This window comes from Sebastes fasciatus, chromosome 17 (assembly GCF_043250625.1).
Source record: "Sebastes fasciatus isolate fSebFas1 chromosome 17, fSebFas1.pri, whole genome shotgun sequence".
NCBI lineage: Eukaryota > Metazoa > Chordata > Actinopteri > Perciformes > Sebastidae > Sebastes > Sebastes fasciatus.
This window is the reverse complement of record NC_133811.1, coordinates 3,591,336-3,601,335: the sequence shown is the minus strand read 5'-3', so window position 1 is coordinate 3,601,335 and position 10,000 is coordinate 3,591,336. Positions and strand designations below refer to the sequence as shown.

At 42.5% G+C, this 10,000-nt stretch overlaps 17 non-coding genes across 17 annotated transcripts; 8 read left to right on the top strand and 9 right to left on the bottom strand.

The window, feature by feature from the left end:
• Positions 1 to 264: 264 nt before the first annotated feature.
• LOC141755257 (5S ribosomal RNA) lies at positions 265 to 383 on the bottom strand. The gene has a single exon (XR_012590964.1). It is a non-coding gene; the product is annotated as a 5S ribosomal RNA (ribosomal RNA).
• Positions 384 to 979: 596 nt separating this feature from the next.
• On the top strand, positions 980 to 1,098 carry LOC141755255 (5S ribosomal RNA). The gene has a single exon (XR_012590963.1). It is a non-coding gene; the product is annotated as a 5S ribosomal RNA (ribosomal RNA).
• Positions 1,099 to 1,396: 298 nt separating this feature from the next.
• On the bottom strand, positions 1,397 to 1,515 carry LOC141755254 (5S ribosomal RNA). The gene has a single exon (XR_012590962.1). It is a non-coding gene; the product is annotated as a 5S ribosomal RNA (ribosomal RNA).
• A 596-nt stretch (positions 1,516 to 2,111) lies between these two features.
• Positions 2,112 to 2,230, top strand: LOC141755253 (5S ribosomal RNA). The gene has a single exon (XR_012590961.1). It is a non-coding gene; the product is annotated as a 5S ribosomal RNA (ribosomal RNA).
• A 317-nt stretch (positions 2,231 to 2,547) lies between these two features.
• LOC141755251 (5S ribosomal RNA) lies at positions 2,548 to 2,666 on the bottom strand. Its single transcript, XR_012590959.1, has one exon. It is a non-coding gene; the product is annotated as a 5S ribosomal RNA (ribosomal RNA).
• A 596-nt stretch (positions 2,667 to 3,262) lies between these two features.
• LOC141755250 (5S ribosomal RNA) lies at positions 3,263 to 3,381 on the top strand. Its single transcript, XR_012590958.1, has one exon. It is a non-coding gene; the product is annotated as a 5S ribosomal RNA (ribosomal RNA).
• A 298-nt stretch (positions 3,382 to 3,679) lies between these two features.
• On the bottom strand, positions 3,680 to 3,798 carry LOC141755249 (5S ribosomal RNA). The gene has a single exon (XR_012590957.1). It is a non-coding gene; the product is annotated as a 5S ribosomal RNA (ribosomal RNA).
• Positions 3,799 to 4,394: 596 nt separating this feature from the next.
• Positions 4,395 to 4,513, top strand: LOC141755248 (5S ribosomal RNA). The gene has a single exon (XR_012590956.1). It is a non-coding gene; the product is annotated as a 5S ribosomal RNA (ribosomal RNA).
• Positions 4,514 to 4,830: 317 nt separating this feature from the next.
• Positions 4,831 to 4,949, bottom strand: LOC141755593 (5S ribosomal RNA). The gene has a single exon (XR_012591288.1). It is a non-coding gene; the product is annotated as a 5S ribosomal RNA (ribosomal RNA).
• A 596-nt stretch (positions 4,950 to 5,545) lies between these two features.
• On the top strand, positions 5,546 to 5,664 carry LOC141755247 (5S ribosomal RNA). The gene has a single exon (XR_012590955.1). It is a non-coding gene; the product is annotated as a 5S ribosomal RNA (ribosomal RNA).
• Positions 5,665 to 5,962: 298 nt separating this feature from the next.
• On the bottom strand, positions 5,963 to 6,081 carry LOC141755246 (5S ribosomal RNA). The gene has a single exon (XR_012590954.1). It is a non-coding gene; the product is annotated as a 5S ribosomal RNA (ribosomal RNA).
• A 609-nt stretch (positions 6,082 to 6,690) lies between these two features.
• Positions 6,691 to 6,809, top strand: LOC141755576 (5S ribosomal RNA). Its single transcript, XR_012591271.1, has one exon. It is a non-coding gene; the product is annotated as a 5S ribosomal RNA (ribosomal RNA).
• A 299-nt stretch (positions 6,810 to 7,108) lies between these two features.
• Positions 7,109 to 7,227, bottom strand: LOC141755390 (5S ribosomal RNA). Its single transcript, XR_012591094.1, has one exon. It is a non-coding gene; the product is annotated as a 5S ribosomal RNA (ribosomal RNA).
• Positions 7,228 to 7,835: 608 nt separating this feature from the next.
• On the top strand, positions 7,836 to 7,954 carry LOC141755574 (5S ribosomal RNA). The gene has a single exon (XR_012591270.1). It is a non-coding gene; the product is annotated as a 5S ribosomal RNA (ribosomal RNA).
• Positions 7,955 to 8,252: 298 nt separating this feature from the next.
• On the bottom strand, positions 8,253 to 8,371 carry LOC141755245 (5S ribosomal RNA). Its single transcript, XR_012590953.1, has one exon. It is a non-coding gene; the product is annotated as a 5S ribosomal RNA (ribosomal RNA).
• A 608-nt stretch (positions 8,372 to 8,979) lies between these two features.
• Positions 8,980 to 9,098, top strand: LOC141755558 (5S ribosomal RNA). Its single transcript, XR_012591255.1, has one exon. It is a non-coding gene; the product is annotated as a 5S ribosomal RNA (ribosomal RNA).
• Positions 9,099 to 9,414: 316 nt separating this feature from the next.
• LOC141755244 (5S ribosomal RNA) lies at positions 9,415 to 9,533 on the bottom strand. Its single transcript, XR_012590952.1, has one exon. It is a non-coding gene; the product is annotated as a 5S ribosomal RNA (ribosomal RNA).
• Positions 9,534 to 10,000: the final 467 nt, after the last annotated feature.

Below are 10,000 nucleotides of genomic sequence, written 5' to 3'. Positions count from 1 at the left end.
ACTGGCAGGCACTGATGAAAATCAATAGAATGGTGTACACACAATGTCAATGCTTTACAAAGATTTTTTAAAGAGCAGATCACGAGTTACAAGTGTATATCATTATATCATAAACTAATTAGAAGCTGATCAATTTCACTCAGAAAAATTTTGTAGGAGCGAGGAATGATGAAATTCAACATCCAGAGACAAGCTGCTCTGGTTTTCAAAGTCTCCACCGGAGAAGCAGCGGCGCCCCGTGCTGTTTGGAAAGAGAAGTGAAAAAGCTTACAGCACCTGGTATTCCCAGGCGGTCTCCCATCCAAGTACTGACCAGGCCCGACCCTGCTTAGCTTCCGAGATCAGACGAGATCGGGCGTGTTCAGGGTGGTATGGCCGTAAGCAACAGCACTGGTGACAAAACGGCCCTTTATAGATGTCTATCACTGCCGCCGTGAACGCCTGTGTGCATTTCTGCTCATAGGGACATTAGCATATTTACAGAACTTCTGGGCAAGGAGCTCTGATTACAGTGACACAGTTTCCCCACATGAATGATAAACACTATCTACGACAGAGGTGAGATTGTAACTACGCTGCTTGAATGCAGGTTTGAGGTGCTTTTTTCTATTTTATGCTACTTTATACTTTATTTTACAGGGATAGATTGGAGTTTTTACTCCACTACGTTTGTGATTGTTATTGCGACTTTGTACATTTAGATTTGACATTTAAAACGTGATTGTTTCAGAAAATATGGCGCAGCATGATACTTGAAAATGCTGCTTACACAGCAATACTGCAGTGATAATAATCCAATAATAGTTTTAGCCTGTAACAATGTAACACTGACAGAGTTTCTTACAAAGGCCATTTTTGTCATTATAGTGAGAATATCTGTTTGTGTTCCTGACAATCTGCAGCTGCTACCTGTATGGGCAGAATACCAAAACGTTGTGTTACAGCATCTTTAAATGGCCTTTTTGTTGCTGCAAATGTTGCTTACGGCCATACCACCCTGAACACGCCCGATCTCGTCTGATCTCGGAAGCTAAGCAGGGTCGGGCCTGGTCAGTACTTGGATGGGAGACCGCCTGGGAATACCAGGTGCTGTAAGCTTTTTCACTTCTCTTTTACAAACAGCAGAGGGTGCTGCTGCTTCTTCGATGGACACTGGCAGGCACTGATGAAAATCAATAGAATGGTGTACACACAATGTCAATGCTTTACAAAGATTTTTTAAAGAGCAGATCACGAGTTACAAGTGTATATCATTATATCATAAACTAATTAGAAGCTGATCAATTTCACTCAGAAAAATTTTGTAGGAGCGAGGAATGATGAAATTCAACATCCAGAGACAAGCTGCTCTGGTTTTCAAAGTCTCCACCGTGCTGTTTGGAAAGAGAAGTGAAAAAGCTTACAGCACCTGGTATTCCCAGGCGGTCTCCCATCCAAGTACTGACCAGGCCCGACCCTGCTTAGCTTCCGAGATCAGACGAGATCGGGCGTGTTCAGGGTGGTATGGCCGTAAGCAACAGCACTGGTGACAAAACGGCCCTTTATAGATGTCTATCACTGCCGCCGTGAACGCCTGTGTGCATTTCTGCTCATAGGGACATTAGCATATTTACAGAACTTCTGGGCAAGGAGCTCTGATTACAGTGACACAGTTTCCCCACATGAATGATAAACACTATCTACGACAGAGGTGAGATTGTAACTACGCTGCTTGAATGCAGGTTTGAGGTGCTTTTTTCTATTTTATGCTACTTTATACTTTATTTTACAGGGATAGATTGGAGTTTTTACTCCACTACGTTTGTGATTGTTATTGCGACTTTGTACATTTAGATTTGACATTTAAAACGTGATTGTTTCAGAAAATATGGCGCAGCATGATACTTGAAAATGCTGCTTACACAGCAATACTGCAGTGATAATAATCCAATAATAGTTTTAGCCTGTAACAATGTAACACTGACAGAGTTTCTTACAAAGGCCATTTTTGTCATTATAGTGAGAATATCTGTTTGTGTTCCTGACAATCTGCAGCTGCTACCTGTATGGGCAGAATACCAAAACGTTGTGTTACAGCATCTTTAAATGGCCTTTTTGTTGCTGCAAATGTTGCTTACGGCCATACCACCCTGAACACGCCCGATCTCGTCTGATCTCGGAAGCTAAGCAGGGTCGGGCCTGGTCAGTACTTGGATGGGAGACCGCCTGGGAATACCAGGTGCTGTAAGCTTTTTCACTTCTCTTTTACAAACAGCAGAGGGCGCTGCTGCTTCTTCGATGGACACTGGCAGGCACTGATGAAAATCAATAGAATGGTGTACACACAATGTCAATGCTTTACAAAGATTTTTTAAAGAGCAGATCACGAGTTACAAGTGTATATCATTATATCATAAACTAATTAGAAGCTGATCAATTTCACTCAGAAAAATTTTGTAGGAGTGAGGAATGATGAAATTCAACATCCAGAGACAAGCTGCTCTGGTTTTCAAAGTCTCCACCGGAGAAGCAGCGGCGCCCCGTGCTGTTTGGAAAGAGAAGTGAAAAAGCTTACAGCACCTGGTATTCCCAGGCGGTCTCCCATCCAAGTACTGACCAGGCCCGACCCTGCTTAGCTTCCGAGATCAGACGAGATCGGGCGTGTTCAGGGTGGTATGGCCGTAAGCAACAGCACTGGTGACAAAACGGCCCTTTATAGATGTCTATCACTGCCGCCGTGAACGCCTGTGTGCATTTCTGCTCATAGGGACATTAGCATATTTACAGAACTTCTGGGCAAGGAGCTCTGATTACAGTGACACAGTTTCCCCACATGAATGATAAACACTATCTACGACAGAGGTGAGATTGTAACTACGCTGCTTGAATGCAGGTTTGAGGTGCTTTTTTCTATTTTATGCTACTTTATACTTTATTTTACAGGGATAGATTGGAGTTTTTACTCCACTACGTTTGTGATTGTTATTGCGACTTTGTACATTTAGATTTGACATTTAAAACGTGATTGTTTCAGAAAATATGGCGCAGCATGATACTTGAAAATGCTGCTTACACAGCAATACTGCAGTGATAATAATCCAATAATAGTTTTAGCCTGTAACAATGTAACACTGACAGAGTTTCTTACAAAGGCCATTTTTGTCATTATAGTGAGAATATCTGTTTGTGTTCCTGACAATCTGCAGCTGCTACCTGTATGGGCAGAATACCAAAACGTTGTGTTACAGCATCTTTAAATGGCCTTTTTGTTGCTGCAAATGTTGCTTACGGCCATACCACCCTGAACACGCCCGATCTCGTCTGATCTCGGAAGCTAAGCAGGGTCGGGCCTGGTCAGTACTTGGATGGGAGACCGCCTGGGAATACCAGGTGCTGTAAGCTTTTTCACTTCTCTTTTACAAACAGCAGAGGGTGCTGCTGCTTCTTCGATGGACACTGGCAGGCACTGATGAAAATCAATAGAATGGTGTACACACAATGTCAATGCTTTACAAAGATTTTTTAAAGAGCAGATCACGAGTTACAAGTGTATATCATTATATCATAAACTAATTAGAAGCTGATCAATTTCACTCAGAAAAATTTTGTAGGAGCGAGGAATGATGAAATTCAACATCCAGAGACAAGCTGCTCTGGTTTTCAAAGTCTCCACCGTGCTGTTTGGAAAGAGAAGTGAAAAAGCTTACAGCACCTGGTATTCCCAGGCGGTCTCCCATCCAAGTACTGACCAGGCCCGACCCTGCTTAGCTTCCGAGATCAGACGAGATCGGGCGTGTTCAGGGTGGTATGGCCGTAAGCAACAGCACTGGTGACAAAACGGCCCTTTATAGATGTCTATCACTGCCGCCGTGAACGCCTGTGTGCATTTCTGCTCATAGGGACATTAGCATATTTACAGAACTTCTGGGCAAGGAGCTCTGATTACAGTGACACAGTTTCCCCACATGAATGATAAACACTATCTACGACAGAGGTGAGATTGTAACTACGCTGCTTGAATGCAGGTTTGAGGTGCTTTTTTCTATTTTATGCTACTTTATACTTTATTTTACAGGGATAGATTGGAGTTTTTACTCCACTACGTTTGTGATTGTTATTGCGACTTTGTACATTTAGATTTGACATTTAAAACGTGATTGTTTCAGAAAATATGGCGCAGCATGATACTTGAAAATGCTGCTTACACAGCAATACTGCAGTGATAATAATCCAATAATAGTTTTAGCCTGTAACAATGTAACACTGACAGAGTTTCTTACAAAGGCCATTTTTGTCATTATAGTGAGAATATCTGTTTGTGTTCCTGACAATCTGCAGCTGCTACCTGTATGGGCAGAATACCAAAACGTTGTGTTACAGCATCTTTAAATGGCCTTTTTGTTGCTGCTAATGTTGCTTACGGCCATACCACCCTGAACACGCCCGATCTCGTCTGATCTCGGAAGCTAAGCAGGGTCGGGCCTGGTCAGTACTTGGATGGGAGACCGCCTGGGAATACCAGGTGCTGTAAGCTTTTTCACTTCTCTTTTACAAACAGCAGAGGGTGCTGCTGCTTCTTCGATGGACACTGGCAGGCACTGATGAAAATCAATAGAATGGTGTACACACAATGTCAATGCTTTACAAAGATTTTTTAAAGAGCAGATCACGAGTTACAAGTGTATATCATTATATCATAAACTAATTAGAAGCTGATCAATTTCACTCAGAAAAATTTTGTAGGAGCGAGGAATGATGAAATTCAACATCCAGAGACAAGCTGCTCTGGTTTTCAAAGTCTCCACCGGAGAAGCAGCGGCGCCCCGTGCTGTTTGGAAAGAGAAGTGAAAAAGCTTAGAGCACCTGGTATTCCCAGGCGGTCTCCTATCCAAGTACTGACCAGGCCCGACCCTGCTTAGCTTCCGAGATCAGACGAGATCGGGCGTGTTCAGGGTGGTATGGCCGTAAGCAACAGCACTGGTGACAAAACGGCCCTTTATAGATGTCTATCACTGCCGCCGTGAACGCCTGTGTGCATTTCTGCTCATAGGGACATTAGCATATTTACAGAACTTCTGGGCAAGGAGCTCTGATTACAGTGACACAGTTTCCCCACATGAATGATAAACACTATCTACGACAGAGGTGAGATTGTAACTACGCTGCTTGAATGCAGGTTTGAGGTGCTTTTTTCTATTTTATGCTACTTTATACTTTATTTTACAGGGATAGATTGGAGTTTTTACTCCACTACGTTTGTGATTGTTATTGCGACTTTGTACATTTAGATTTGACATTTAAAACGTGATTGTTTCAGAAAATATGGCGCAGCATGATACTTGAAAATGCTGCTTACACAGCAATACTGCAGTGATAATAATCCAATAATAGTTTTAGCCTGTAACAATGTAACACTGACAGAGTTTCTTACAAAGGCCATTTTTGTCATTATAGTGAGAATATCTGTTTGTGTTCCTGACAATCTGCAGCTGCTACCTGTATGGGCAGAATACCAAAACGTTGTGTTACAGCATCTTTAAATGGCCTTTTTGTTGCTGCAAATGTTGCTTACGGCCATACCACCCTGAACACGCCCGATCTCGTCTGATCTCGGAAGCTAAGCAGGGTCGGGCCTGGTCAGTACTTGGATGGGAGACCGCCTGGGAATACCAGGTGCTGTAAGCTTTTTCACTTCTCTTTTACAAACAGCAGAGGGCGCTGCTGCTTCTTCGATGGACACTGGCAGGCACTGATGAAAATCAATAGAATGGTGTACACACAATGTCAATGCTTTACAAAGATTTTTTAAAGAGCAGATCACGAGTTACAAGTGTATATCATTATATCATAAACTAATTAGAAGCTGATCAATTTCACTCAGAAAAATTTTGTAGGAGCGAGGAATGATGAAATTCAACATCCAGAGACAAGCTGCTCTGGTTTTCAAAGTCTCCACCGTGCTGTTTGGAAAGAGAAGTGAAAAAGCTTACAGCACCTGGTATTCCCAGGCGGTCTCCCATCCAAGTACTGACCAGGCCCGACCCTGCTTAGCTTCCGAGATCAGACGAGATCGGGCGTGTTCAGGGTGGTATGGCCGTAAGCAACAGCACTGGTGACAAAACGGCCCTTTATAGATGTCCTATCACTGCCGCCGTGAACGCCTGTGTGCATTTCTGCTCATAGGGACATTAGCATATTTACAGAACTTCTGGGCAAGGAGCTCTGATTACAGTGACACAGTTTCCCCACATGAATGATAAACACTATCTACGACAGAGGTGAGATTGTAACTACGCTGCTTGAATGCAGGTTTGAGGTGCTTTTTTCTATTTTATGCTACTTTATACTTTATTTTACAGGGATAGATTGGAGTTTTTACTCCACTACGTTTGTGATTGTTATTGCGACTTTGTACATTTAGATTTGACATTTAAAACGTGATTGTTTCAGAAAATATGGCGCAGCATGATACTTGAAAATGCTGCTTACACAGCAATACTGCAGTGATAATAATCCAATAATAGTTTTAGCCTGTAACAATGTAACACTGACAGAGTTTCTTACAAAGGCCATTTTTGTCATTATAGTGAGAATATCTGTTTGTGTTCCTGACAATCTGCAGCTGCTACCTGTATGGGCAGAATACCAAAACGTTGTGTTACAGCATCTTTAAATGGCCTTTTTTTTGCTGCAAATGTTGCTGCAAATGTTGCTTGCGGCCATACCACCCTGAACACGCCCGATCTCGTCTGATCTCGGAAGCTAAGCAGGGTCGGGCCTGGTCAGTACTTGGATGGGAGACAGCCTGGGAATACCAGGTGCTGTAAGCTTTTTCACTTCTCTTTTACAAACAGCAGAGGGTGCTGCTGCTTCTTCGATGGACACTGGCAGGCACTGATGAAAATCAATAGAATGGTGTACACACAATGTCAATGCTTTACAAAGATTTTTTTAAAGAGCAGATCACGAGTTACAAGTGTATATCATTATATCATAAACTAATTAGAAGCTGATCAATTTCACTCAGAAAAATTTTGTAGGAGCGAGGAATGATGAAATTCAACATCCAGAGACAAGCTGCTCTGGTTTTCAAAGTCTCCACCGTGCTGTTTGGAAAGAGAAGTGAAAAAGCTTACAGCACCTGGTATTCCCAGGCGGTCTCCCATCCAAGTACTGAACAGGCCCGACCCTGCTTAGCTTCCGAGATCAGACGAGATCGGGCGTGTTCAGGGTGGTATGGCCGTAAGCAACAGCACTGGTGACAAAACGGCCCTTTATAGATGTCTATCACTGCCGCCGTGAACGCCTGTGTGCATTTCTGCTCATAGGGACATTAGCATATTTACAGAACTTCTGGGCAAGGAGCTCTGATTACAGTGACACAGTTTCCCCACATGAATGATAAACACTATCTACGACAGAGGTGAGATTGTAACTACGCTGCTTGAATGCAGGTTTGAGGTGCTTTTTTCTATTTTATGCTACTTTATACTTTATTTTACAGGGATAGATTGGAGTTTTTACTCCACTACGTTTGTGATTGTTATTGCGACTTTGTACATTTAGATTTGACATTTAAAACGTGATTGTTTCAGAAAATATGGCGCAGCATGATACTTGAAAATGCTGCTTACACAGCAATACTGCAGTGATAATAATCCAATAATAGTTTTAGCCTGTAACAATGTAACACTGACAGAGTTTCTTACAAAGGCCATTTTTGTCATTATAGTGAGAATATCTGTTTGTGTTCCTGACAATCTGCAGCTGCTACCTGTATGGGCAGAATACCAAAACGTTGTGTTACAGCATCTTTAAATGGCCTTTTTTTTGCTGCAAATGTTGCTGCAAATGTTGCTTGCGGCCATACCACCCTGAACACGCCCGATCTCGTCTGATCTCGGAAGCTAAGCAGGGTCGGGCCTGGTCAGTACTTGGATGGGAGACAGCCTGGGAATACCAGGTGCTGTAAGCTTTTTCACTTCTCTTTTACAAACAGCAGAGGGTGCTGCTGCTTCTTCGATGGACACTGGCAGGCACTGATGAAAATCAATAGAATGGTGTACACACAATGTCAATGCTTTACAAAGATTTTTTAAAGAGCAGATCACGAGTTACAAGTGTATATCATTATATCATAAACTAATTAGAAGCTGATCAATTTCACTCAGAAAAATTTTGTAGGAGCGAGGAATGATGAAATTCAACATCCAGAGACAAGCTGCTCTGGTTTTCAAAGTCTCCACCGTGCTGTTTGGAAAGAGAAGTGAAAAAGCTTACAGCACCTGGTATTCCCAGGCGGTCTCCCATCCAAGTACTGACCAGGCCCGACCCTGCTTAGCTTCCGAGATCAGACGAGATCGGGCGTGTTCAGGGTGGTATGGCCGTAAGCAACAGCACTGGTGACAAAACGGCCCTTTATAGATGTCTATCACTGCCGCCGTGAACGCCTGTGTGCATTTCTGCTCATAGGGACATTAGCATATTTACAGAACTTCTGGGCAAGGAGCTCTGATTACAGTGACACAGTTTCCCCACATGAATGATAAACACTATCTACGACAGAGGTGAGATTGTAACTACGCTGCTTGAATGCAGGTTTGAGGTGCTTTTTTCTATTTTATGCTACTTTATACTTTATTTTACAGGGATAGATTGGAGTTTTTACTCCACTACGTTTGTGATTGTTATTGCGACTTTGTACATTTAGATTTGACATTTAAAACGTGATTGTTTCAGAAAATATGGTGCAGCATGATACTTGAAAATGCTGCTTACACAGCAATACTGCAGTGATAATAATCCAATAATAGTTTTAGCCTGTAACAATGTAACACTGACAGAGTTTCTTACAAAGGCCATTTTTGTCATTATAGTGAGAATATCTGTTTGTGTTCCTGACAATCTGCAGCTGCTACCTGTATGGGCAGAATACCAAAATGTTGTGTTACAGCATCTTTAAATGGCCTTTTTGTTGCTGCAAATGTTGCTGCAAATGTTGCTTACGGCCATACCACCCTGAACACGCCCCATCTCGTCTGATCTCGGAAGCTAAGCAGGGTCGGGCCTGGTCAGTACTTGGATGGGAGACCGCCTGGGAATACCAGGTGCTGTAAGCTTTTTCACTTCTCTTTTACAAACTGCACAGGGCGCTGCTGCTTCTTCGATGGACACTGCTTCTTCGATGGACACTGGCAGGCACTGATGAAAATCAATAGAATGGTGTACACACAATGTCAATGCTTTACAAAGATTTTTTAAAGAGCAGATCACGAGTTACAAGTGTATATCATTATATCATAAACTAATTAGAAGCTGATCAATTTCACTCAGAAAAATTTTGTAGGAGCGAGGAATGATGAAATTCAACATCCAGAGACAAGCTGCTCTGGTTTTCAAAGTCTCCACCGTGCTGTTTGGAAAGAGAAGTGAAAAAGCTTACAGCACCTGGTATTCCCAGGCGGTCTCCCATCCAAGTACTGACCAGGCCCGACCCTGCTTAGCTTCCGAGATCAGACGAGATCGGGCGTGTTCAGGGTGGTATGGCCGTAAGCAACAGCACTGGTGACAAAACGGCCCTTTATAGATGTCTATCACTGCCGCCGTGAACGCCTGTGTGCATTTCTGCTCATAGGGACATTAGCATATTTACAGAACTTCTGGGCAAGGAGCTCTGATTACAGTGACACAGTTTCCCCACATGAATGATAAACACTATCTACGACAGAGGTGAGATTGTAACTACGCTGCTTGAATGCAGGTTTGAGGTGCTTTTTTCTATTTTATGCTACTTTATACTTTATTTTACAGGGATAGATTGGAGTTTTTACTCCACTACGTTTGTGATTGTTATTGCGACTTTGTACATTTAGATTTGACATTTAAAACGTGATTGTTTCAGAAAATATGGCGCAGCATGATACTTGAAAATGCTGCTTACACAGCAATACTGCAGTGATAATAATCCAATAATAGTTTTAGCCTGTAACAATGTAACACTGACAGAGTTTCTTACAAAGGC